The sequence below is a fragment of the Lampetra fluviatilis genome, chromosome 46, assembly GCF_964198595.1.
Source record: "Lampetra fluviatilis chromosome 46, kcLamFluv1.1, whole genome shotgun sequence".
Lineage (NCBI taxonomy): Eukaryota > Metazoa > Chordata > Hyperoartia > Petromyzontiformes > Petromyzontidae > Lampetra > Lampetra fluviatilis.
Window position 1 is genome coordinate 9731952 of NC_136320.1, and position 26103 is coordinate 9758054.

The 26103-nt window shown below is 58.2% G+C and overlaps 1 protein-coding gene across 3 annotated transcripts in view; it reads left to right on the forward strand.

Moving 5' to 3' along the window:
* Nucleotides 1–26103, forward strand: part of LOC144947763 (3',5'-cyclic-AMP phosphodiesterase 4C-like) — a 346365-nt gene that overhangs the window by 56610 nt on the left and 263652 nt on the right. Inside the window, exon 1 of one of the 3 annotated variants that reach the window (XM_078877123.1) lies at nt 5380–5458. The exons of the other annotated variants lie outside the window; for them this stretch is intronic. The gene's annotated coding sequence lies outside the window, so the exon portion shown is untranslated. Of the gene's footprint in view, nt 1–5379; nt 5459–26103 lie in introns of those variants that run through there. 3 annotated transcript variants of the gene reach the window in all.

Consider the following 26103-nt stretch of genomic DNA (forward strand, 5'->3'; position numbering starts at 1 on the left):
CCCGAGTTCGATTCCCGCTCACGACCAACACCAGTGGCGATTATCTAAACCGGTCCTGGGTCTTCTCTAGGTCGACTCAGCTTCAAATGAAGACCTGGTGTGGTGTGTAAAAAGATCGCCACTGGGGAGACAAAGGCGATCGGGCGTGGTGTTGGCCACCCACCCCCTCGTGTGCCGTGCCGGCCTTCACAGGTGCTCGCTAACAGCACTTGCCCCTACAGTCTATAGGAGGGTATCTTTGTCTTTGTGTCTGCGGTCAATTCCTCTTCGAGTCATTCTACGCGGCAGAGGAAATCGGCGTGAGCAGAGAAAACGTACGTCGACGAGGTGGTGACGAGCTGGTGACGAGGTGGGAACGAGGTGGGAATGAGGTGGTGACGAGCTGGTAGAGAGGTGGTGACGAGGTGGTGACGAGGTGGGGCAACTCCCCCGGGGCCATGGTGGCGGCACGGCCAAGCCCGTCCTGCGGCAGCTCCCCCACGGTCAGTGATGTTCACAGCAGATCGACTCAGATGAAGGCGACTCGGGGCAGACACATGGGACACAGTGGTTTGTGCGCGTGTTTGCGACCCCTCCTGGGTTTAGCCGCGTTGTGCGAAGAGCTCTGGACACGATCGCCTGTGTGCTGTGGTTGTGTGCGTTGTAAGCTGCACGGAAGTTATTTCCGCCTTGAGTCTCCTGCAAATTTGGTTGAGAGTTTGCGATGAATCACGGTGACCGCTGGTAGTGGGTTCCCCATAGATGGGCCGAACACCACTAATACTTGTGAGTGAGTGGTGAGTGAGTGGTGAGTGAGTGAGTGAGTGGTGAGTGAGTGAGTGGTGAGTGAGTGGTGAGTGAGTGGGCGGGTGAGTGGGCGGGTGAGTGAGTGGTGAGTGAGTGAGTGGTGAGTGAGTGGGCGAGTGAGTGGTGAGTGAGTGAGTGAGTGGTGAGTGAGTGGTGAGTGAGTGGGCGAGTGAGTGAGTCAGTGGCTGGAGTGAGTACTGAGTAGGTAGGTGAGTTTATGGGCCGGACTCCGCAAGATTCTGGGGATCTGTGTTTCGATGTCTTGTCGGCGCGTGGAGACGACCGCGCGCTGCCGCCGCCGTCCATAGTCGCTGGAGACCGCCGTCGGCTGGCAACGCGCGCGCCGTCTCGGCCGGACGATGGCGCGGTCCGTGTTGATGAGACCACCGGTGCAGGAGCCCGCACCGCGCCCCTCTGCTGGGCTGCCACCCGGCACAGAGGAGCGTTGTCATTGATCCGTAATTACCGGCACCTGTTCACCCGTGGCTAGACCGCGGGGAAGGGGAGTAGTGTCAGGGATGAAATTCGTTGGAAAAGGAATGATGAGCGAGAAAGGGAAGAGAGAAGATACAGAATGGGGATTAGGAGGAAAAGGATGGAAAAGGGTGTGGGGAGAGGGGAGGGATTCAGAGTGGTAGTGGCCACGCAGAAGTAGCGGGATTCATGGGGGGCTTGAGCTGACTTAGAGACAGAGAGAGCTTTATCATTTCAAGTTTATTTTGTACAGCCGGCTGAGAAGGCAAGGGAGCAGAATGAGTGTAGCTTGCAAGAATGACCACCTTGGGGCATCAGTCCGCCAGTAGGGAGCAACGATCGCGACTGTGTGTGCTGAATGATCCCAGCTGAGTCTTCAGCGGTACAGTTTTTGAAATTGGCCCAAATTTCAGTGGAGAAGCTAGAGAAGGCGCCCGTTAGCTCTGCTGGACACTGGGAGAGAGTCCGGGCGGCGCGCGACCCCCTCACGGATGGTCGCCGATGGAGTCCAACGGCACCGCCAGCTTGCTGCTCACCTTCTCCGAGGACAAACCACGCGCACCGCCCGGATAATTGTCACGCGCTCGCTGGTGGATCTTACGCGATTACCAATCTATCGCTCTCTCTATTGGGCCAGAATTGCTCCTGCCTAAGACCTCGCTTCTCCCCAGAGCGGACAGAGAGGACGAGGAGGAGGTGGGAGGTTGTGATTTATACGTGGAGAAAAATCGTTCCCGCTGAAATGTCGCGAGGATGTGCGATGTCTCTCAACGCGAGCATCTCTCAGCGAAACGATCCGACGCCGTTTGGGATTTTGTGAATCGTTCCGCCCGACCTCATCCCATACCAGTAGCGCGGCGGCTACCTTGCACATTTTAGAAAAATTGAACTAGAGTGCGGGAGGCGGGGCGGAGCGGGGGGGAGGGTTAGAGGAGGTTTAGCAGAGAAAGAGGCTTAGAGCGCTACAGGCCACCATGGCATGTAATGGTATCCTCTCGTGGATAGACAGAGAGAGAGAGACAGTCACAGGCAGCGGAGCAGAGTCTTGGACCTGGAACTGAACAGGGGCTGGGACGGTCAGACCGGCTCAGACGTAGCACTCGGGATGGAGCGGTGGGTGAGGGCAGCTCTATGGCCCGGGTGCTCAGACCCTCACGTCTCTCCGGGGCGCTGTATTCGGCCGAGGCCTGTGGTGACACGAGGCATTCCGCGGCCTGAACAGAGGCCTGCAGCGCGGTCACCGGGAGGTTCCTGGAGGCCCCCCCAACACCCCCTCCCCCCAGAGATAAAACGTCTTGTGGGCTCAGTCCGCTCGTTCCGCTCATCCACGGGGGTTGCTGTGGGGCCCTCTTTTGCGAGAATCCCGGAGAAAATTGCGGCCCGGCATGCGACGTGGCTGTGAGCCCTGCCGTGAACCCCGTGGCGCCGCGTTGCCTTCGCTGGGCCCGCCGCTCGCAGTCGCCCTCAATTGAGACCCAATCCACAAACTCTGGGGCGGCTTTTTATCCCCGAGGCCAGCAGTGTTGCGGCATTCATTTAAATCTGAACCTTTCTCGCGCCCTAATCTCAACACAGTCTTCAATAACACCGCGGCGTTAAAATGAAAATATATATATTTATAAATACAATTGGGGACGTTTTGGCCAATGGCCCAGCTTTACGACTGGCATGGCATGCAGAAGCTATCATCCAACAGCAGTGGATTGGCAATGGGTTGTAAATTACGATTATTGTTGTTGCAAAATTCAACCGTCCGTATATTTAGTGAATTTATGTTTAGTGTGGGGCAGATTGGAGCCAATGTCTCAAGCCAGCTGCAAACCCGTGAACATCACTGTAAGCATGTACCGTACGTTGAACTTCTTTCGCACCATACACAGCCAATCGTACTAATCGGAGGTGCGGATAGATGAGCAACTGTTTACCGTTTTCGAGCGGCGGGCTGATTGGCAAGAAACCGCCCGCGATGAGGCTGAGTGGAGAGGGTGGCCGACTCCATCCGGGACTCGGCACGGGACTCTGGGTGCAGCTGGTGGTGACGCACGACGGTAATCCGGTGGCTCTACAGAGACGGGGTTGGTGGATCGCGTGTGGATGAGAAGCAGGCTGTGCATCAGATGCTTACAAATATTGTTGAGTTTTATTTGTGCATATTTTTTTAAAGCGATTTGTTTACCTTCCCTATACTTTGCACTTCTATGGTTTGTTTGTATTGTTTGTTGTAACGTTCTGACCCCGTGCCCCTACTGGACATTTGTGAAAAAGAGCTTCATAGCTCATCGGATTTCTCCAGTATCAATAAAATATTCAGATTCTAATTCTGCTCACGCCGCGAGGGCAGCCTCGGCTCCGGTTTAAGCGGTAGAGCGAGTAAACGACGCAACGTATTCGTCAATGACACTGTGGCGTTTAAAGTAAAAATACGTAATAGGCGCATGAATGAGCTTTGCTAGATTGGACTTGCTATAACTGATGTGTTTTGCGAGGCAAGGCGACATTTCTGAAGAATTGCATGAGCAACGATAATCACGAGATGATATTTAGCGAAGGGGACGGTGCAATAATCGCGGATCTGATCATCGTACGATATCTCCGTTGTAGCGTCGCTACAACAAACGCGGATTACCCAAAACGTGACCTGTTGTAGTATTTGTTTCCTTTTAAGGCCGCAGTTTTATTGACAAATGTGTACCACTGCCAATGCAGCAGCAGCAGCGACGTCACAAGATAATTCGTTTAGTCCAGAAATGTGATTTGTGACCACAGTCTGCGCAGAGGGTATCCCCTCTTGGATGTGCACATTTCCCCCAGATGTGCTCGCTTCCTCCTGCGTCAAAAAGCAAAGCAGGAATTCAATTAAAACAACAACCCGATCTGGATCCTCTGAGCGCGTGCGAGAACGAGAGAGCGCATTAGAGTAATTGGCAGAGGTGTGGACTCGAGTCATGTGACTTGGACTCGAGTCAGACTCGAGTCATGAATTTGATGACTTGCGACTCGACTTGGACTTGCATAACAATGACTTTGTCCCACCTATGAGATGTGGACTCGAGTCATGTGACTTGGACTAGAGTCAGACTCGAGTCATGAATTTGATGACTTGCGACTCGACTTGGACTTGCATAACAATGACTTTGTCCCACCTCTGGTAATTGGTGAGGCCCTCACAGAGCGAAGATTCCAGATGAATCTCACGGCGCGTTGCGTACAGACGCGTTGCGTGTCGCCGTGTTGCCGCGAGTAACCGGCGCTGCTGCCATCCTCGGCCCCACGGCGTGCCCGGGAGGCCGCCGTCTCGACTCAGGGACGGCAACAACAACAACAACGGCAGGGGCAGGGGCAGCATCGAAGCCGGGGGCCGTGCGAGCGCGCGTGACTAACGCGAGGTCACCTTCACGCCCCCCCCCTCTCTCCCTCCCCGCACATCTCCATCTTACTTCCATCTCCAGCTCCTTCCATCTCCAGCGCTCGCTTAATCCCATTCAACCTCCCGATTTTGCACTCTCAATCAACACCCACTCCTTCACCTCCCCCGCTCCCCCGCTCTCTCCCGTTTCTCTAAATATCCATCTCTGGCATTGCCTCCGCGCGTGTTAGGATGTGTACTGCATACACTGCGAGTGTACACGTGCTGCGTCCGCCGAGATATGTGATAAATAAGCGGTAGTAGTAGCAGCAGTAGCATCATGTTTATCCACGTGGTATTCGTGCCATGCTTGTGGCGCAGGGCTGTACCACGGATGAAGGTGCTGCTGTGCTTCACGGGCGGTTGTCGTGTGCCGGTGGTGAACGATACTGGAAGTATTTCTTAAAATGTTGAGAAAATGTGCATCATGACGCCGGCACACGATGGCCGTTGTGATTCTAGCGGATGTTCACTTGACACCGCGTGTATTTGATCATGTCGACACACATGCAGAGGGAGGCTGCTTTAGGGTAGTGGGAGAGCGGATTAGGATAAGAATATGAGAAGGGAACGGTTTAACCCTACACATGTACCCACGTTTTCACTTCTCACCGAATACGTGTCATGTCACCGGCACAGGGAGACATTGGTGCAGGTGGAGGATGACTGGCAGCCGTAGCCACGGCGAGAGTCGCACTCGATGGGATGTGCAGTGCTTTGAGTGTTGGCCAGAAAAAGAGCTGGGACAAGACCGGGCTGGAATTCGGCCTCTCTCACACGCAGCTCAGCCCTGTGAGCATGAATACGACGATGGTGATTTGGCAACACGCGCATATGCGCGCGCGTGTGCGTGCGCGCGTATGTGTGTGCGTGGGTGTGTGTGCGTGGGTGCGTGTGTGTGCGTGTGCGTGCGTGGGTGCGTGTGTGTGCGTGCGTGCGTGTGCGTGTGTATATGCACGTGTGTGTGCGTGTGTGTGAGTGTGTGTGCGCGCGTGTGTGTGTGCGCGCGTGTGTGTGTGCGCGTGTGTGTGTGAGTGTGTGTGTGCGTGTGTGAGTGTGTGAGTGTGTGAGTGTGTGTCATTGTGTGTGTGAGTGTGTGATTGTGAGTGTGTGATTGTGTGTGTGTGTGTGTGATTGTGAGTGTGTGATTGTGTGTGTGTGTGAGTGTGTGTGAGTGTGTGTGTGATTGTGAGTGTGTGTGTGTGTGATTGTGATTGTGTGTGTGTGTGAGTGTGTGTGTGATTGTGAGTGTGTGAGTGTATGTGTGTGTGAGTGTGTGATTGCGATTGTGTGTGTGAGTGTGTGTGTGATTGTGAGTGTGTGATTGTGTGTGTGTGAGTGTGTGTGATTGTGAGTATGTGATTGTGTGTGTGTGTGTGTGAGTGTTTGTGAGTGTGTGTGTGATTGTGAGTGTGTGAGTATGTGAGTGTGTGTGTGCATGTGTGTGTGAGTGTGTGTGATTGTGAGTGTGTGATTGTGTGTGTGTGTGTGATTGTGAGTGTGTGATTGTGTGTGTGAGTGTGTGTGAGAGTGTGTGAGTGTGAGTGTGTGAGTGTGTGTGAGTGTGTGTGTGCATGTGTGTGTGAGTGTGTGTGTGTGTTATTGTGTGAGTGTGTGTGAGTGTGTGTGTGCATGTGTGTGTGAGTGTGTGTTATTGTGTGTGTGTGAGTGTGTGTGAGTGTTTGTGAGTGTGTGTGTGATTGTGAGTGTGTGAGTATGTGAGTGTGTGTGTGCATGTGTGTGTGAGTGTGTGTGTGATTGTGAGTGTGTGATTGTGTGTGTGATTGTGAGTGTGTGATTGTGTGTGTGAGTGAGTGTGTGAGTGTGTGTGAGTGTGTGTGAGTGTATGTGCGTGAATCTGCGCTCCCAGTGCCTCCCATTTTGCACGCGGTGTTGACCTCGCGCACGACAGAGATTGCACGTTTATCACGGGGCCCACATCTGTCAGTCTCCCGCCGTCTCCATTCGTCTCTCCTATCTGCCTCCCCGCTTGTCTCGCTCTCTCTCTCTCTGCCCCGTGACAATTTGCCGTGCGACGCCGTGCCCGGGTGATGGAGCCGCTGCGACTCGCTCCTCCCGCTCTACCCCCCCCTCACCGTCCCGAACTCTCTGCCTCTCTCACTCCAGCCGACCCCGCTGCCGACTCTCCGTCCCAGCGCGAGTTCAGACTCCTCTGCTTCTTGATTCTCTCCCACCCTAAAAAAGAAACACACAATTGGCTATGGTCCATCCACTGTTGGATGAAGGCCTCACCACTGCTCTGCGCCCCCCCCCCCCGACGCCTTTCACGATCTTGCGATGCCACAATTCATCTCACTTCTTCACATGGGTCTCATCTCGCTCCATCATCCCTGCAAGCGATGAGCTCCGCTTCTAGCGATGAGCTCTGCCTTGGCAGGCAGCGTGGCGTCTCTCATGGTTTCTACCCCGTGTGTTCATTTCTCAGTCGGAACACGAATGTCGCTGCTGCGTGTGTGGATATTCGGGCGGCGTGGCTAAGCGGTGGAGCGAGCGGCTTGCAGTCGGAAGGGCCCGAGTTCAATTTCCTGATTGAGGGTTCACTCAGCCCATCAACTCTCCGGGGTCGATAAAACAAGCACCACGTTGTGGAGACGTCAAAAGTGATTGTGCTATTGATGGACTTGCCCTCTTGATAGGAATGTGGAATTTGCGCCGTTGGCTCCGGGCTTGTCTTACTCTGTGTATTAGCACGGCGTGTGAATATCTGTCGCTTTACTATTATAGTGCCTCTCGTGGTGATGAAATGCAAACAAATTCATTCACCCGAATGTTTTCCCGAGTGGAGGCCCACCCACACTCGATATGGATGAACCGTCCATCGTTACCCCTCGAGCGGCAGGTGTGTGTGTGTGTTTGTGTGCATGCATGCATGTGAGTGTGTGCGTGCATGTAGTAGTGTAGCGGTTAACACGCTGCGCTACGAACCCGCCCACTCGATTTCGATCGCCGCTCACGGCCAACACCAGTGACGATTATCTGAACCGGTCATGGGCCTCCTCTAGGTCGACTCAGCCTCAAATGAGTACCTGGTGAGGTATGTAAACATCGCCCCTGGGGAGACAAAGACGGCAGGGCGTGTTGTTGGCGACCCCCTCCCCCGTGTGCTGTGCTGGCCTTCATAGGTGCTCGCTAACAGCACTCGATCCAACAGTCTGTTCAGCGTATCGGGGCGGTATTTCTCTTTGTAGGCCACTCGTGCGTGTGCACGTGTGTGTTATTGTGTGACGTGCGCGTTTTGTATGTTGAATGTTACGTGTGTGATGTGTGTTCTCGTGATAATCGAGGATTGAGAGAGCGAGGGGCGCGACCCCCCCCCCTCGCCACGCATCACAAACCCAACCCCCGGCTCGGCAGAGGAATCTCTCTGCCAGCAGAGCCGCCGCTGACTCACAACCCGCCCACACCGCCGCCTCCGCAGGTGACACCAGACGGAGCTCCGGGAAAAATAATTACGACGATAGTCGTAGCGTGAGACGCGTCGTGAAGACGCTCGCAGCACGCATGTGCTCACGGTGACCCGAGGTGGTGACCCGAGGCGGTGATCCGAGCCCTCGCTTTGGGGCTTGGAGCCGGCACGGAGCCGGGATCCGAGGCCCTCGCCCCGAGGGCTCGCCGAGGTTAACGGGGTTCTCGTGTCCCAAGTTGGCCGGGGGCCACGATGGGCCCGGTGACGGGCGAGGTGTTGGGCGAGGTGTTGGGCGAGGTGATGGGCGAGGTGTTGGGCGAGGTGACGGGCGAGGTGTTAGGCCAGGTGACGGGCGAGGTGTTGGGCGAGGTGTTGGGCGAGGTGTTGGGCGAGGTGTTGGGCGAGGTGTTGGGCGAGGTGACGGGCGAGGTGACGGGCGAGGTATTGGGCGAGGTGTTGGGCGAGGTGTTGGGCGAGGTGACAGGCGAGGTGACGGGCGAGGTGTTGGGCGAGGTGTTGGGCGAGGTGACGGGCGAGGTGTTGGGCGAGGTGTTGGGCGAGGTGTTGGGCGAGGTGACAGGCGAGGTGACGGGCGAGGTGTTGGGCGAGGTGTTGGGCGAGGTGACGGGCGAGGTGTTGGGCGAGGTGTTGGGCGAGGTGACGGGCGAGGTGACGGGCGAGGTGACGGGCGAGGTGTTGGGCGAGGTGTTGGGCGAGGTGACGGGCGAGGTGACGGGCGAGGTGTTGGGCGAGGTGACGGGCGAGGTGACGGGCGAGGTGACGGGCGAGGTGACGGGCGAGGTGTTGGGCGAGGTGTTGGGCGAGGTGACGGGCGAGGTGACGGGCGAGGTGACGGGCGAGGTGACGGGCGAGGTGACGGGCGAGGTGACGGGCGAGGTGTTGGGCGAGGTGACGGGCGAGGTGATGGGCGAGGTGTTGGGCGAGGTGACGGGCGAGGTGACGGGCGAGGTGTTGGGCGAGGTGACGGGCGAGGTGACGGGCGAGGTGACGGGCGAGGTGTTGGGCGAGGTGACGGGCGAGGTGACGGGCGAGGTTTTGGGCGAGGTGACGGGCGAGGTGACGGGCGAGGTGACGGGCGAGGTATTGGGCGAGGTGTTGGGCGAGGTGACGGGCGAGGTGTTGGGCGAGGTGACGGGCGAGGTGACGGGCGAGGTGTTGGGCGAGGTGACGGGCGAGGTGTTGGGCGAGGTGACGGGCGAGGTGACGGGCGAGGTGTTGGGCGAGGTGACGGGCGAGGTGTTGGGCGAGGTGACGGGCGAGGTGACGGGCGAGGTGACGGGCGAGGTGACGGGCGAGGTGTTGGGCGAGGTGACGGGCGAGGTGACGGGCGAGGTGTTGGGCGAGGTGATGGGCGAGGTGACGGGCGAGGTGTTGGGCGAGGTGACGGGCGAGGTGACGGGCGAGATGACGGGCGAGGTGTTGGGCGAGGTGACGGGCGAGGTGTTGGGCGAGGTGACGGGCGAGGTGTTGGGCGAGGTGTCGGGCGAGGTGACGGGCGAGGTGTTGGGCGAGGTGACGGGCGAGGTGACGGGCGAGGTGACGGGCGAGGTGACGGGCGAGGTGACGGGCGAGGTGACGGGCGAGGTGATAGGCGAGGGCTGTGCTGGGGAATAGCAAATCCAAGCTTCCTGTGCACGACCGTGGATGTGGCGGCGGTTTCCCTGCGATCCCAGCCCGCAGAGAGGCCTCCGTGGGCCACAGATCAAGGGAGCGGCCCTGGAAGGTGTCACTATTGTTATTCTGACGCTCGTTTACACAGGAAAGCCTCGCTGAGTCTCAAGACTAGTTTTAAGGAGGGTCCTGCCAAGTCTTTGCATGAGAGAGCGATGGTGTTGCTGTGTGTGATCCCCAATTTAGTAATTTGCAGATGATTTTCTGTCTTGAAATAAACGTTGGTCAATATAATGAGGCTTTAGATTTCACTCTTATTTAATGATTCAGTTTTATTTATTAGGTATAGCCCTGTGAGCCATTCGGCTCTTGAATCGGGTGCAACCGCAACAAACAAAAAACAAAAACAAGAAAACATCTTAAAGTGACTATGCGCAAACAGAAAAATTCAGGAAAAAACTGCAAAAAAATCTTCCAGAAAAAGCACCGTACACAAACGCTGTGTGCAAAAATCCCAGTGGGATGCAAGTCAAACAACAACAACAACAACCACAAGACAACTTAGATTAAAGCCATCAGTCTAACTCCGTACGACAACAAACAAACAGTTTGTGTCATTTGTCTCTCCGCCTTTCGCCGTACAGATACCCACTTCCTGCTGCTTCACAGTGGACGTTAAAGAGGCCGTGACGTCAATTGAAATTCGCCGGCCATTGTGTGGCGGCATCACGGTCAAATTTGCCAAATTCGAAACATCGCACCGCAAATTCCTCAATTGGGATCACGCACGGCAGCAACGTCATGCCGACTATTAGCCACCTGCGTGTGTGCCGAGTCCGCTGGTGCTGCATCGGGACAGCTGCTTTTCATGTGTTTGAGATGAGACGTGTGTATTTAAGCATCATATAAATGCAAAGATTATAGAGATGAATCTGGTCATAACTCATAATTGTAACCATTAAATTGTTATAGTTCATGACAAACCTAATCGTTCATAATAATAATATTTCATACAATAAACATGAATACCATAAACATGCTTAGCTGAAGCCACAGACGCGCTGAAGAGCACAGAGCAATTCTGTCATGGTGGCCGTGTTGCATGGAGTTGTCTTTCTAGCAGCTGTTCGGCTGCCGCAGTGGGAGTGATGACATCATCCCTGGCAACTGCTGCCATGCCCACACCATTGCGATCTGACTTTATCCGTTTCCTCTTTGTACATTTCGGATCTTACTACAATCGCAACCTTTGGGCATTTTGTATGAGCATTCTTCTCAGGCCCCATTTCTGGGAGGTTCTGCTCAGTTTGCCCCACGGGGCGGCACGAAACTCCTTCGTTGCCACGACCCGGTCGTCACCTGCGCGTCGACTGCAGCGAGCCTCTCCATCATCTTTCACGTTATTTTACAGGCTCGCTGGCGCTAGCGCCTTTTGATCTCATCCCACCCCGTCGCTCCCACGCGGCTCGTGAAAGCGCAGCCCTCATAGCTCACCCTGCACTTATCGACTCTGGGCACGGTCAGAGAGGGAGGTGGTGGGGTTTTCTTCAGGCCGAGATGGATGAGTTGTCGCCTACGTGCTGCTGCTCACGGCTCGGGCTACTCTCAGAGCCGGGCCGGACCGAATTAGGTATGGCATACGATCGAGTGTTTATCTGATGAAGTCCGGTCTCCCGCACAATCACGATCTGGGCCAAACGCCCAATGACCTGGCGCTCTGACTCAGCCGCCAGCCCTCAGCTGAACTCCGCCACGTGGCGCTTTTCTCCCTGCGATGTCGTCCGTCTTCTAGAAAGGCGCTCACGTCGCCGCTTCTCAATTCTCCACGGAGCGAGCTCCGAATGCTCCGGTTCAAACCCACCCACCCACCCCCCCGGGGCCACGAGATGAGAGTGAGTCACAGGAAGCATCCCTTCAGTACCGAGAGGTCCCCGCTGAATCTTTGTTTGAAACAAAGGCTCAGTAGGGGGGGGGTGCTGAGTGAGTCCGGGGGGGGGGGATAATGACTATGTCAGGGTCGTGAGTCAGCACCTTTGAGCGTTGGGGTTCAGTCCCCGAGTTACCGCTCCGGATGAGAGGGTCCCCCACGCACAAAGTCCCCAGCGCCGTCGCTGTGGGCGGCAGGGCGGTGACAACACAAACACTCGCGCCTCGCAGAAAGAAATCCATGGGTTCGATTCCCCATCCGGGCGCCTTTCTGTGTGGAGATTCTATGGTCTCCTCTCGTTCTGCAGAGTGAGTGTGTGTGTGAGAGGTAATGAAAGTGAGTGTGTGTGTGAGAGGTAATGAAAGTGAGGGTGTGTGTATGCGTGTGTGTGAGAGGTAATGAAAGTGAGTGTGTGTGTGTTTGGAGTTTGTAAGTCCCCCCCCTCCACCCTCTATTCTGCACGGGTTTCCTCTGGGTTCTCCAGTTTCCTCCCATTGATAAAACTACACACCACGTCACTGATAGTGGCCAGAAAAAAACATCTCACTCCTGAAATATTACCTCAACTAGGTTGTTCGGGGGCGCCGTAGGCGCCGAGGCGTCCCCCAACAACCACAGCCTGCGGCGCCCCCAACAACCACAACCTGCGGCACCCCCCAACAACCACAGCCTGCGGCGCCCCCAACAACCACAACCTGCGGCACCCCCCCAACAACCACAGCCTGCGGCGCCCCCAACAACCACAACCTGCGGCACCCCCCAACAACCACAGCCTGCGGCGCCCCCAACAACCACAACCTGCGGCACCCCCCCAACAACCACAGCCTGCAGCACCCCCCAACAACCACAACCTGCGGCACCCCCCAACAACCACAGCCTGCGGCACCCCCAACAACCACAGCCTGCGGCGCCCCCCAACAACCACAACCTGCGGCACCCCCCAACAACCACAGCCTGCGGCGCCCCCCAACAACCACAACCTGCGGCGCCCCCCAACAACCACAACCTGCGGCGCCCCCCAACAACCACAGCCTGCGGTGCCCCCCAACAACCCACAACCTGCGGTGCCCCCCCAACAACCACAGCCTGCGGCGCCCCCAACAACCACAGCCTGCGGTGCCCCCCAACAACCACAACCTGCGGCGCCCCCCAACAACCACAGCCTGCGGTGCCCCCCAACAACCACAGCCTGCGGCGCCCCCCAACAACCACAGCCTGCGGCGCCCCCAACAACCACAACCTGCGGCACCCCCCCAACAACCACAGCCTGCGGCGCCCCCAACAACCACAGCCTGCGGTGCCCCCCAACAACCACAACCTGCGGCGCCCCCCAACAACCACAACCTGCAGCGCCCCCAACAACCACAACCTGCGGCGCCCCCCAACAACCACAACCTGCGGCGCCCCCCAACAACCACAGCCTGCGGTGCCCCCCAACAACCACAACCTGCGGCGCCCCCCAACAACCACAGCCTGCGGCGCCCCCAACAACCACAGCCTGCGGTGCCCCCCAACAACCACAACCTGCGGCGCCCCCCAACAACCACAGCCTGCGTTGCCCCCCAACAACCACAACCTGCGGCGCCCCCCAACAACCACAGCCTGCGGCGCCCCCCAACAACCACAGCCTGCGTTGCCCCCCAACAACCACAACCTGCGGCGCCCCCCAACAACCACAGCCTGCGGCGCCCCCAACAACCACAACCTGCGGCGCCCCCCAACAACCACAGCCTGCGTCGCCCCCAACAACCACAGCCTGCGGCGCCCCCAACAACCACAGCCTGCGGCGCCCCCAACAACCACAGCCTGCGTCGCCCCCAACAACCACAGCCTGCGGTGCCCCCCAACAACCACAGCCTGCGGCGGCCCCAACAACCACAACCTGCGGCGCCCCCCAACAACCACAGCCTGCGGCGCCCCCAACAACCACAACCTGCGGCGCCCCCCAACAACCACAGCCTGCGGCGCCCCCCAACAACCACAGCCTGCGGCGCCCCCCAACAACCACAGCCTGCGGCGCCCCCAACAACCACAACCTGCGGCGCCCCCAACAACCACAGCCTGCGTCGCCCCCAACAACCACAACCTGCGGCGCCCCCCAACAACCACAGCCTGCGGCGCCCCCAACAACCACAACCTGCGGCGCCCCCCAACAACCACAGCCTGCGTCGCCCCCAACAACCACAGCCTGCGGCGCCCCCAACAACCACAGCCTGCGTCGCCCCCAACAACCACAACCTGCGGCGCCCCCAACAACCACAGCCTGCGTCGCCCCCAACAACCACAGCCTGCGGTGCCCCCCAACAACCACAGCCTGCGGTGCCCCCCAACAACCACAGCCTGCGGCGGCCCCAAACAGACTGGTCAAGTAAATCCTTACGATCCACTCGCACAGCGTGCGGTGGGCCTTCATCCAGCAGTGGATTTAAGCACCCCAAAAACTACAGTACTAATGTCATTATAACCGTGTGCATTGTTTGTCAGATTTAATTTTTAAAGAACTCACCTTAAAATACTTTTTTACCTAATGGCTTGAGAGACGATCGGATTTACGGCTGATAGTGAATTACGATTAAAAAACTAAAAAACAACGCGAACAGCTTCGCTGTACTTGAGGACTTTTAATAAGTCGAATAAGAGCGGCTTTATGCAGCTTTTACTTAAAACTTTCACTCTAAATACCTTCTTTGACGATCCCGCGATGTCACTTTAATGTGAATGAATGACAATGTATTTATATTGTAGTTGTGATATTGACATTAACTTCTAAGAGCTATCACTTATTAATCAGTGAAAGAACTGTTAGGATTATTTGGAAGCTCTTAAGGGGTCTTAGGTTTCAAGTGTCAAGTTTCATTGATTAGGTATAGCCCTGTGAGCCATGCGGTTCTTGAGTCGGATGCAACCGCAACAAACTAAATATGAACACAGAACATCTTAAAGCGACGGAGCGCACCCCGGGAGCGCGAGCCTCAGGCGGCCATCAGTGGAGAGCACGGGGCTCCCTCAGGGCAGCAGCGGAGAGAGTGCGTCTGGCTCCCTCAGGCCAGCAGTGGACAAAGCACGGCTCTCCCCCAGGCCAGCAGTGGACAGAGCACGGCTCTGCCTCACTCTCACTCGCCCGTCTCTTGCTCACGGTCACGTGACGCACTTCAATCAATCCGGGGGCGTACATGTTTGGGAGGGGCGCACCTCTGGTTGGCTGCTTGCTCGCGGTCACGTGACGCACTTCAACCAATCCGTGCCGCGTTAATCACAGAATCATTGAGTCACAGAATGACAGAGCTGGGTGTTTATATATTAGTATTGGGGTTACACAAACTTGGCAGGACCCTTTTGCTAAATAATCTTGAGACTCAATGAGGTTGCCCCGGGTAGACGAGCATAAATAGTAAACGTGTCAACCACTAGACCTGCACGGCGATTGCACTTAATCAGGACGTAATTTGTCCATAAGCTTCGCCGGCCTGCGCTGACCACCGTGGTGAAGTATGGTCAAACACTCCCCAGGGTTGAGATGTATGAGAAGGCCCTCACCCAATGATAGATTCTTTGTTGACCCTGCTTTGGCAGTGGTGCACAGGCGCAAATAACCAAAACGACTTGGCACATTTGTCAATTACAACTGTGGCCCTAACAGGAAAAATATAAACGAGGTGATATTGACCTCTGGCCTCTCTATGTGTACGCTCTGAAGAAGGGCCATCCCCTGAGACGTTGCCGATTATGTACGTTTCCCTTGAGGTCCACAGTGTTATTGCCAAATGTGTTGAGGTTTTTCATCCAATGACGGGCCGACACAAAGAAAACTGAAAATAATTATGGGTAGGCACGTGACGGGTGGTATCGCCTTCCTGCAAAGCCTCACTGAGCCTCAAGACTCCATTTCAGGAGGATGCTGCTGACACATTGGGATGTTTGCCAAATTACAATAGTAAACGTTTGGCTTCGCCTGGCAATAATGCGTAGAACCCGGAGACAACCCAGCACCGCGCCTGTATAACGAGGGGATGACACTCCGAGCTCCGCACTGATAGATTCAACAATCCATTGCCGTGCTTCCATCTCCTGGCCACCTCACAGCCAGCGCCAACCCTGTAGGACCTCTGCCATTCCTAAGCCGCCTCCCCAATCGAGGACTAGCCAGGCTCAAACCTGCTGGCCTTGCACAGTCAAAATCTGTTGCTATCCAGGAGGATAAATGTATCCCCTACAGCAGTGGTTCTCAACCAGGGGTACGCACGCCCCCGGGGGTACGTGAGGTGATTTATAAATGTGTGAAATTATATTGTACGTGAGAGCCATAGGTGAATTATCACGTATGAATCTTCCAATATAAAATAACTGTGATAAAATTTTAATTCGTATGCTAATCTAGAACGATATGAAAGACCTTTCTAAACTCGTTGATTGTAAATAATGCCGGTTTCCCAGCATGCAGGGCGCCCGTTGATTTTTCTTGAATTCGCTTGCAGTTACTAAGCTAGTTAGGGTACCTCACAAAATGGACAATTTGTAAAAATATTGATGTTCATTATTCATACATTGATGTCTCAAAACCATGTTGGGTCAGACAAGGGGGTACAACTCGGTAGAAATTAAATTCGACATGGGGGAATAGGGGGGGGGTTACAGTTGCCAGAGAACCACTTCCTTAGGGGGGGGTGCTCCTGAAAGTGCGATGGCAGGGATGATGGCAGGGACAGAGCAAGCAGAGCCACGGGAAATGCTTATTGCACTGCAGTCTGGGACCTGGCGACCCAAGTTTAATTCCCACGTACAGCCAACACCAGTGATGATTATCTGAACCGGTCCTGGGCCTCTCCTAGGTCGACTCGGCCTCAACTGAGTACCCAGTGTGTTGTGTGTAAACATCGCCACTGAGGCGCCCGGGCGTGGTGTTGGTCACCCACCCCCAATTGCCCAAACAGTCTGTGAAGGCTATATGGGGGATATTTGACTTTGATCAAATGTGTGTACCAGCTCACCATTGGGGTGCGTTTTAATTACCAGAGCATCTCGCTATAATCGTGGCAGCCTGTAACCCGGCACTGTGAAGCTCCCTTACCGTGGGTGTCGAGAAGGTTGCATACCCTGGCTCTCCAAGAGGAGACGCTACAACAAGTGGACTAATCGCCATCTGTGTCTAACTGTACGGGGATAGAGCGTTTCCCCTCGTGGGTTTCCTCCAGGTGCTCCGGTTTCCTCCCACGTGTATAATAAATAAAGACGGTGGTCACCACATTGCTCGCTTTCAGAAGCGCGTCTGCGCCCGTCTGGAACGCTCTTCCGAAATTAGGAATCCACTGGAGCTATGCACTTCTAAAGCATCTAGATTGAAAACTCATTTCTTTAGAACTGCTTATTGTGTTTAGTTTGTTGTACTTCCCCCACACCTCCGATTAGCACGGTTAGCTACATACGGTGCGAAAAAAGTTCAACATATATACATATAAACGCTCATGATTGATTTGGCTGAAAACATCTTCAAATAAATACCCAATGCAGGTAGGACCCTCCTGAAAAAGAATCCTACGAATCAGCGTGGCTCTCCTGGATCAGTAAGTGAAGAGTTTTTGTTGTTATTGTAGTTTCGAGCGAGAAATACATCTTGCAAGGGCCACCGCGTGACCCTTGCAGCCACTGCACTTGAAATGACGCGCTGTTGATATGATGCACTCCCAAAAGGCCGTACGGCTGCTGGGATGTGTCGAAAAATACTTTGGTGTGATATGTGGAAGGACAGAAGGAGGGAGACTTGTGCCTTGCTTGTCTATTCTGTTAAAACCATAATTGATTTGTGAGAATCACATCGTGACCCTGAACCGTGACGATCGTCACACTGCGTGAAGGGGGCTACACCGAGAACATAGCCGCGTCAGCAGCACCAACATCATCATCATCCTCGTCATCATCACTGTCATCGTCACTCATCATCATCGCCCTCATCATCATGACTGTCATTATCACTCGTCATCATCACTGCCGTCATCCTCATCATTGTCATCATCATCCTCATCATCACTCATCATCATCACTCTCATCATCGCTCATCGTCATCGCCCTCATGCAATGCTGCGTCATCACCGCCACTCGCGTTCGGAGGCTGTCGTTGACGAGCGATGTGGGGCTCGGCAGGGAACCATCCCGAGGGTAATGGTGCAGCCTCGCGTCGGCTCCTCTGCGGCAGAACGGAGGAGGAGGCCGGATAATTGAAGACGTTTGCAAGCGGCACCGCAGCCCCCTCGTCTCCCGCGAGCTCGTTCGGCGCAGCGCCACTGCGACCCCCCACGCATCTCCCCTCCCCAGGGACCCTCAGCCTAGCCACTCTCTCACGGGGGAGGGGGGGGGGGGGTCTGGGGGTCTCCCCCACCCCCGACAGCAAGGCCACTCTCTCTCTCTCGATGGGGTCCACCCTCCCCCCACGGTAGGGGAGAGGGGACCCTGGGGGAGAGGGGAGCCTGAGGGAGAGGGGACCCCTGAGGGAGAGGGGGGGCCTGGGGGAGAGGGGGGGCCTGAGGGAGAGGGGGGCCTGGGGGAGAGGGGGGCCTAAGGGAGAGGGGGGCCTGGGGGAGAGGGGGGCCTAAGGGAGAGGGGGGCTGGGGAGAGGGGGGCCTGGGGGAGAGGGGGGCCTGAGGAGAGGGGGGCTTGGGGGAGAGGGGGGGCCTGAGGGAGAGGGGGGCTGGGGAGAGGGGGGCCTGAGGGAGAGGGGACCCTGAGGGAGAGGGGGGCCTGAGGGAGAGGGGGGGCTGGGGGGGAGAGGGGGGGCCTGAGGGAGAGGGGGGCTGGGGAGAGGGGGGCCTGGGGGAGAGGGGGGCCTGGGGGAGAGGGGGGCCTGGGGGGAGAGGGGGGGCTGGGGGAAAGGGGGGGCCCTGGGGAGAGAGGGGGGCCTGGGAGAGAGGGGGGCCTGGGGGAGAGGGGGGGGCTGGGGGGAAAGGGGGGCCTGGGAGAGAGGGGGGCCTGGGAGAGAGGGGGGGCCTGGGGAGAGGGGGGGCTGGGGGAGAGGGGGGGTTGGGAGAGAGAGGGGGGGCCTGAGGGAGAGGGGGGGGCTGGGGGGAGAGGGGGGCCTGAGGGAGAGGGGGGCTGGGGAGAGGGGGGGCCTGGGGGAGAGGGGGGCCTGGGGGAGAGGGGGGCCTGGGGGAGAGGGGGGCTGGGGGAAAGGGGGGCCTGGGAGAGAGGGGGCCTGGGAGAGAGGGGGGGCCTGGGGGAGAGAGGGGGGGCTGGGGGAGAGGGGGGGTTGGGAGAGAGGGGGGCCTGGGGGATAGGGGGGACTGGGGGAGAGGGGGGGCTGGGGGAGAGGGGGGCCTGGGGGAGAGGGGGGCTGGGGGAGAGGGGGGGCTTGGGGGAGAGGGGGGCCTGAGGGAGAGGGGGGCTGGGGGAGAGGGGGGGCCTGAGGGAGAGCGGGGCTGGGGAGAGGGGGGCCTGGGGGAGACGGGGGCTGAGGGAGAGGGGGGCTGGGGAGAGGGGGGCCTGGGGAGAGGGGGCCTGGGGGAGAGGGGGGCCTGGGGGAGAGGGGGGCCTGGGGAGAGGGGGGGCTGGGGGAGAGGGGAGCCTGGGGGATAGAGGGGACTGGGGGAGAGGGGGGGCTGAGGGAGAGGGGGGCCTGGGGGGAGAGGGGGTCTGGGGGAAAGGGGGGCCTGGGAGAGAGGGGGGCCTGGGAGAGAGGGGGGCCTGGGGGAGAGGGGGGGCTGGGGGAGAGGGGGGGTTGGGAGAGAGGGGGGCCCTGGGGGATAGGGGGGACTGGGGGAGAGGAGGGGGCTGGGGGAGAGGGGGGGCCTGGGGGAGAGGGGGGCTGGGGGAGAGGGGGGCCTGGGAGAGAGGGGGGCCCTGGGGGAGATTGTGGGATGGAATGACGGAATCCATGCGCTGACCGACCGCGTATTTTTAGAGAGACACCGTCAGCAGTTTGTGATTTTTAATCTCATCACGCATGATAATTTATCGTGCCGAGGGAGGCCGGGCGTCGCGCTCGCCAGGGAACCCCTCCGCAGGGAGACGCTCACAGCCCCCCTAATCCAGCCCTCCCCCCCCCCATCCAGCCCCACGGCCTCGCGTCTCACTCGACAGCCCTCAGCGCGCCGCGTGGCCGTCTTGGAGTGGAGACGGCCGCCGTCGAGGCCACGACGGGACGGGCCACGGCTGCCCACAGCGCGCCGCGTGGCGCCGCTGCCCTCAGCGGCCCTCGCGGCACTGGCCGTGAAGTCGCCCCCCCCGCTGCCTCCTGTCCCCCCCCCCCCCCCCCGGGCTTCGCTCCCCGCGCCCCCCCCGACTCCTTCCACATTTCGCCACCGCCGTCCACGCCGCCTCTCACTCGCCGCGTCCCCCCCCCCGCCTCCTGTCGGAGGTGGTGGGGGTGGGGCTAAATGGAAATGGGCGGGGTCTACAAGGGGGGGGCGGGTCTAAAAGGGGTGGGGTGGGGAGAATCTCCAAATCTGCATGCAGAGAGCGGCTCGCAGCGTGACCTCTTCCCTGTGTTGATTTAAGGAGATGAGAAGCGAAGCTCCAACCGCGTGCGGCCACCATCCAGAGCCGCCGCTGGGGTCCTCCGGGCCCATGGGGCCGCGGCCACTGGGCCCCTCGCGCCCGAACTGCGCAGCATCGGCCGCGCGAACCTTTTAGTCAGTTGCCAGGCATTCCTTTTCGAGACGAATCGGAATGGAATGACGAGGGCTCGCAGCTTGCCGAGCGCCTACTCCGTTTCCTTTTCTTTTAAGCCAACGCACGAGCAACGCAGCGGCCAGAGGATGCACCGCCGGATAACTTCCGTGGCTCGGTGGGTCCATCTTGCATACGATGGCAATCCGTTCAGGAGCTCGAGGTCTGCCTGTCACGACGAGAGGGCTTCAGCAGAGAGAGGGGGGAGCTCTTCGCCCTCCTCCCCCGTTGAAGGAGCGCAGACCGCAGTGGGTTTCCCGTGCGCTCCATAGCTTGGGTTGCGTGGCCACAATCGCACTCGCGTGTCCTGTCTTTAATGTCCCTCTGGGAGTCTCTTTGCGTCTCGACGCGTCTCAGTGGGTCTCTATGTATTCCTGTGCGTCTCTATCTCTTTGGGTTTAATCAGCATTGATTCCTGAGAGCCTGACTCCTGCTGCGGATGTGATAATTCGTGTGAGTTTTGCTTGTGTTGAACCAACGCTACTGAATACACTCCCAGAAAACCTTACCGTTGGTGGGATGTGTAAGGCACTCGGTGGGGTGGCCTAGGCCCTGGTGTGAGGGGCACTGGGTGGGGTGGCCTGGCCCTGGTGTGAGTGGCACTGGGTGGTGTGGCCTGTACTTGGTGTGGGTGGCACTGGGTGGGGTGGCCTGGACTTGGTGTGGGTGGAACTGGGTGGGGTGGCCTGGACTTGGTGTGAGTGGCACTGGGTGGGGTGGCCTGGACTTGGTGTGGGTGGCACTGGGAGGGGTGGCCTGGCCCTGGTGTGAGTGGCACTGGGTGGTGTGGCCTGGCCCTGGTGTGAGTGGAACTGGGTGGTGTGGCCTGGACTTGGTGTGGGTGGCACTGGGTGGTGTGGCCTGAACTTGGTGTGGGTGGCACTGGGTGGTGTGGCCTGTACTTGGTGTGGGTGGCACTGGGTGGGGTGGCCTGAACTTGGTGTGGGTGGCACTGGGTGGTGTGGCCTGGACTTGGTGTGGGTGGCACTGGGTGGGGTGGCCTGAACTTGGTGTGGGTGGCACTGGGTGGGGTGGCCTGGACTTGGTGTGGGTGGCACTGGGTGGGGTGGCCTGTACTTGGTGTGGGTGGCACTGGGTGGTGTGGCCTGGACTTGGTGTGGGTGGCACTGGGTGGTGTGGCCTATACTTGGTGTGGGTGGCACTGGGTGGTGTGGCCTGGACTTGGTGTGGGTGGCACTGGGTGGGGTGGCCTGGACTTGGTGTGGGTGGCACTGGTTGGTGTGGCCTGGCCCTGGTGTGGGTGGCACTGGGTGGTGTGGCCTAAACTTGGTGTGGGTGGCACTGGGTGGTGTGGCCTGGACTTGGTGTGGGTGGCACTGGGTGGTGTGGCCTGGACTTGGTGTGGGTGGCACTGGGTGGTGTGACCTGGACTTGGTGTGGGTGGCACTGGGTGGGGTGGCCTGGACTTGGTGTGGGTGGCACTGGGTGGGGTGGTCTGGACTTGGTGTGGGTGGCACTGGGTGGGGTGGCCTGGACTTGGTGTGGGTGGCACTGGGTGGGGTGGCCTGGCCCTGGTGTGAGTGGCACTGGGTGGTGTGGCCTGGCCCTGGTGTGAGTGGAACTGGGTGGTGTGGCCTGGACTTGGTGTGGGTGGCACTGGGTGGGGTGGCCTGAACTTGGTGTGGGTGGCACTGGGTGGGGTGGCCTGGACTTGGTGTGGGTGGCACTGGGTGGGGTGGCCTGTACTTGGTGTGGGTGGCACTGGGTGGTGTGGCCTGGACTTGGTGTGGGTGGCACTGGGTGGTGTGGCCTATACTTGGTGTGGGTGGCACTGGGTGGTGTGGCCTGGACTTGGTGTGGGTGGCACTGGGTGGGGTGGCCTGGACTTGGTGTGGGTGGCACTGGTTGGTGTGGCCTGGCCCTGGTGTGGGTGGCACTGGGTGGTGTGGCCTAAACTTGGTGTGGGTGGCACTGGGTGGTGTGGCCTGGACTTGGTGTGGGTGGCACTGGGTGGTGTGGCCTGGACTTGGTGTGGGTGGCACTGGGTGGTGTGACCTGGACTTGGTGTGGGTGGCACTGGGTGGGGTGGCCTGGACTTGGTGTGGGTGGCACTGGGTGGGGTGGTCTGGACTTGGTGTGGGTGGCACTGGGTGGGGTGGCCTGGACTTGGTGTGGGTGGCACTGGGTGGGGTGGCCTGGCCCTGGTGTGAGTGGCACTGGGTGGTGTGGCCTGGCCCTGGTGTGAGTGGAACTGGGTGGTGTGGCCTGGACTTGGTGTGGGTGGCACTGGGTGGGGTGGCCTGAACTTGGTGTGGGTGGCACTGGGTGGGGTGGCCTGGACTTGGTGTGGGTGGCACTGGGTGGGGTGGCCTGTACTTGGTGTGGGTGGCACTGGGTGGTGTGGCCTGGACTTGGTGTGGGTGGCACTGGGTGGTGTGGCCTATACTTGGTGTGGGTGGCACTGGGTGGTGTGGCCTGGACTTGGTGTGGGTGGCACTGGGTGGGGTGGCCTGGACTTGGTGTGGGTGGCACTGGTTGGTGTGGCCTGGCCCTGGTGTGGGTGGCACTGGGTGGTGTGGCCTGGACTTGGTGTGGGTGGCACTGGGTGGTGTGGCCTGGACTTGGTGTGGGTGGCACTGGGTGGTGTGGCCTGGACTTGGTGTGGGTGGCACTGGGTGGGGTGGCCTGGACTTGGTGTGGGTGGCACTGGGTGGGGTGGCCTGGACTTGGTGTGGGTGGCACTGGGTGGTGTGGCCTATACTTGGTGTGGGTGGCACTGGGTGGTGTGGCCTGGACTTGGTGTGGGTGGCACTGGGTGGGGTGGCCTGGACTTGGTATGGGTGGCACTGGTTGGTGTGGCCTGGCCCTGGTGTGGGTGGCACTGGGTGGTGTGGCCTGGACTTGGTGTGGGTGGCACTGGGTGGTGTGGCCTGGACTTGGTGTGGGTGGCACTGGGTGGTGTGGCCTAGACTTGGTGTGGGTGGCACTGGGTGGGGTGGCCTGGACTTGGTGTGGGTGGCACTGGGTGGGGTGGCCTGGACTTGGTGTGGGTGGCACTGGGTGGTGTGGCCTAGACTTGGTTTGGGTGGCACTGGGTGGGGTGGCCTGGAATTGGTGTGGGTGGCACTGGGTGGTGTGGCCTGGACTTGGTGTGGGTGGAACTGGGTAGTGTGGCCTGGACTTGGTGTGGGTGGCACTGGGTGGTGTGGCCTGGACTTGGTGTGGGTGGCACTGGGTGGTGTGGCCTGTACTTGGTGTGAGTGGCACTGGGTGGTGCGGCCTGGACATGGTATGGTGGTGGCTGTGGGTGGTTAAACCGCACGACGTGAGCCGTCAGCTGCACCGTGGACGTGAGAGATCCCGTGACGTCATTCTAAAAACGGGTTGGCAGCACTCGTGCCAATGTCACGGTCCAAATTGGCAAATTTGGAAAATGACGTGGCAAGTTGGGGGCCGTCACGCACCTAGTTGGGGGGGGGGGGTCAAACATTTGTGACGATGTGTGAAGAGGAGGGGGGTGGGGGTTTGTGAAATGTGCCATCACATCAAAATGTGCAACTTTATATAAATATAGACAACACGTTCTCCTTAATTAAATATACTTTTTAATACATATTTTCTCCTACAACATTAGAGTGCAGCGGCACATTAAATACGCACTACAATGATAATAGTTTAAAGCGATTTGAAGCATGTTTCATTTTTTTTGGGGGGGACAGAGCTTTGTGACGTCATATTTGAAGGGGTTCTGACTTTTTTGTGACGCCGTGTGGCGAGGGGGGGGTCAAAAAATCGTCCAAAATCGCGTGACGTCATTTATGGACGGCCCCTTACTCAATTGGGATTGCAGGCAAGCAGCAACATCACTCCCACACTCTGTGAAACGACTGCAAGTTGCGTCTGTGCGCGACGACTATCGGAACGGTGGCGCGGATACCACCCGCGCGGGGCAACGATTGCGACGTGATCATTCCCACGTCGCTGCTGCCCTGGGCGAGACGGACTTCCCGCCGTGCGACTGGCGCGCCGCGTGTCCTGCAGCACGGGCGAGGGGGGGCGGGGCGGAGCGGGTCACCGTCCCCCACGCAGTTATTGAACGAGCGACTGAATGAAGAATGCAGAGTGAATGATGAATCGGTGAATTAGTTATTGACTGGTGAATGAACGATTGAAGCATGAGTGCTTTATTTTATTTTTGTGAGCTTCTGCTCACAACACCCTCTGCACGCGTGTCGTCTTACAGGAAAAAAGAGAGAGAATATGTACATAGAAAACAGAGGGAACATTGACATAGATTAGGGAGAGAGGGGGTAGAGAGAGAGGGGGGGGTAGAGAGAGGGAAGGAGTAACGCCGAGCGCGCCGATTAACCCCGATGGTTATCTGCTGTTACCTATCTGCTGTTGTCTATCTGCTGTTATCTATCTGCTGTTATCTATGTGTTGTTATCTATCTGCTGTTATCTATGTGTTGTTATCTATGTGTTGTTATATATCTGTTGTTTGGGCGATCGCTCCATCTCGGGCAACGCGCGTCTCCTCTATCGATCGGCGTGGCGACAGCGAGAGCGTCCGTCTCTCTCCGCGGCGAGCGGCTGATGCGGGCCCCCTCGTGATGGGATGTCCGGTTGGCGTTTCTGTCGTGATGGGATTTCTTGTCGCTAACAGATTTGAGTGATCGCCGTTGCCTCGAGGCCAGGGCACGAGCCGTCTGCGTGTGTGGGGCTCCCAGAGGCCTGTGGGAGCGGCGGACGACGGTAGTGGCGATGGGTCTGAATGAGGACGAAGGCGCTCCACGGGCGAGTTGGGGTGTCCACATTCTCTCAGCTCGCTGAAGCGCTGGATATGAACGACAAGATGGCCACACGCTCAGTTCTTTTGAGCTGGTGGTCTGGATAAGGCTGAGAGCGTTTGCACACACGATGCTGCACGGCTGTATGTATTGTGACATCGATACGGGGTCTGCAGCGTGTGTTTGTGCGTGTGCTTGTGCGGAGTTGTAGTGGTTAGGGCGACCCAAGTTCGATTCCCATGCATGGCTAACATCAGTGACGAATATCTGAACTGGTGCTGAGCCTCCCCTAGATCTACTCAACCCTAAATGAGTAGCCGGTGGGGTGTGTAGACATCGTCACTGGGGAGACAAATGCGACCGGGCATGGTACTGGACATCCACCTCTTCGTGTGACGTTCCGGCCTTCATCGATGCTCGCTAACAGCACTTGCCCGAACAGTCTGGTCAGGCTATATGGGGGATCTTTGTCTTTTCAGCGGACGGGGCACGACGCCATGAACCCCGCTCGCTTGAATCCAGGTTCCTATCCAGGGCTCACATCAGTGGCAAGTGCCATCCCGACTTGCCAGTGGGCTACTTTACATCGCCTCAACCGTCAACGGGAAGCTGGCCACCCTCGCCCTCTGGGCATGACGCCAGCCTCAGTAGGCAAACACAATTTGCTCCCCAGTCCATCAGACTCAATGCTGGAGTGTCTGTCGTGTGTTTAGTAGTCTCAGTTGACACTATACCTATGCTGACATGTTTTGACCATGTAACGTAGCCAGCCTGCGTAGCCCGTGCGGGACAATATTACGTTGACTCGGCCTCAATTAATTGCCCCGAGGCACTGAGTGTGAGTGCTGGCTTCGTGACCCCGCCACGTGCTCGCTACAAGCGGCACTCAATGAGCTGAGTCACCAGGCTCACAAGGTGAGGCCAAGGTCTCTCCCCCGCCCCCAGCACTGAGGCTAGCAGCACAGTGCTCGCGTCCCTTGGCGCTGCGTCAGCCGGTGGTGCGCACTCCACGTTCTTAGGGCAGGGCCAGTTTCACCGTGCCACGG